At 32.6% G+C, this 1,879-nt stretch overlaps 1 pseudogene; it reads right to left on the bottom strand.

Moving 5' to 3' along the window:
- Positions 1–609: 609 nt before the first annotated feature.
- LOC150035390 (uncharacterized) lies at positions 610–1,476 on the bottom strand (annotated as a pseudogene).
- Between the last annotated feature and the right edge of the window lie 403 nt (positions 1,477–1,879).

The following is a 1,879-nucleotide window of genomic DNA, read 5'->3' as shown; positions in this document are numbered from 1 at the left end:
AGTTTGTATAAAGATCGGACAATGAAATGTTAAGTCCTCTTTATAACGTCGTTGCTAGAAGAGACTTACATTTCACCAAGATGACCTTAGGTGACTTGACCTTAATCCTGAGTGAGTTATCTTCTTTGCATATTGGACATGCTTGATAACCTTTTGTACTCTACACAGATAAGTCATCGTACGCAGGGAAGTCATTAATCGTCCATAATAAGGTAGCATATAGTTGAAAAAACTCACCAGTAACATAATAATAAGTTCGCACACCAATTGTCCATAACTCTTTCAACTCTTCAATCAACGGTTGCAAGTAAACATCAATTTCCTTTCCATGAGATTTTAGACCAGGTATGAGCAAAGACATGAAGAAGTTTGTTTCCTTTATGCATTTCCAAGGGGGCAAATTATAAGGAATTATCACCACAGGTCATATACTATAAGAAGTGCTCATATTTCCAAATGGATTGAAGCCATCTGAAGCTAATCCCAAACGAACATTTTGAGGATCTAAAGCGAAATGAAGTAATTCACGATCAAAATTTTTCCACCCCTCTGCATCAGTTGGATGTCTCAATACATCCTCCGTTTCAACTCGCTTATCTTTATGTCATCTCATGTCAGAAGCGCCTTCTTTTGATGCAAACAATCGTTTTAATCTCCGTATCAATGGAAAATAACGCAATACCTTATGTGGTATTTTTTTACCCTTGCCATCATTAATTTATACCGAGACTCACCACAAACGGGACATTGTTGCAAATCTGCAAACTCTTTCCAATACAATACATAATCATATTTGCACGCATGAATAGACTCGTAACCTAGGCCTAAATCACACAATTTTCGCTTGGCTTCATAAAAGAAAGTAGGTATAGAGGTGTCAGCTGGAAATGTTGCTTTTAACAATTTCAGCAACATGTCAAACGATTTGTTACTCTAGCCGTTGAGAACTTGGATATGCATCAACTTCACTAAAAAGTTCAAGGACGAAAATTGCGAACAACCAGGGTATAATTCATTACGTGCTTTGGTCATTAAATCCTCGAATAAGTTCGTGGTATCTCTTTCTTGACCATTAAAGGACATTTCATTCCCAATTCTTCCTTCATTTTCATTTTCGTTTTCAATTGTAACTTGTAAATCGTTTATAAGATTCAACATCTTGTTTTCTTCGACAGCATTACTCTCTATACTATCTACTTCAATATTCTGTACTGAATTACTTGTATGACTTCTAGATAAGTTTACTGGCTCTCCATGATATACTCATTCACAATATGAGGGAGATATTCCATATGTTAATAGATGTCGTTCCACAATATCTATCTTTTCCCAAATTGAATTCATACAATTCTTGCATGGACATCTTATTCGTCCGGAATCATTAACATGAAACTTTGTCATATCTAAGAACTGGGATACTCCTTCTCTATACTTCACTGATAACTTATTCCTTAGTTTAATCCATTCTTTATTCATCCTTAAAAATAAATATTTTCTGACCAACTTGTAATCCAAAACAATAACCTGGATTAAAGGACAAAGTACAAAGTATTTATTAAGCATGAACTTTGATTAAAAATTTCCAAGTTTGTTCGGAGTATTTAAAATTTTAACTAATTTATAATACGAGATTTTTTTTTTTATTGATAGTGAGTTCCATAATTTTCATTTTTTAAGGCAAAATAAACACATGTTTTGAGCCTAATGTTTTTAATCATCTTTACAGTATATTTTTAATCTATTTTTTTTTTAAAGTGCAACCCACTTACTCAATGAAAAATTGTTATGTAACAATTTTTTTAAAAAAATATTAAACTATTATTATTATTTACTATCTTATAAAAAAAAGTGATGAATGAAGGCTCACATAATCCTTGCA

This window comes from Benincasa hispida, chromosome 6, assembly GCF_027475165.1.
Source record: "Benincasa hispida cultivar pf3 chromosome 6, pf3_genome.v1.1, whole genome shotgun sequence".
Taxonomy (NCBI): Eukaryota; Viridiplantae; Streptophyta; class Magnoliopsida; order Cucurbitales; family Cucurbitaceae; genus Benincasa; species Benincasa hispida.
This window is presented reverse-complemented; position numbering and strand designations above follow the sequence as displayed.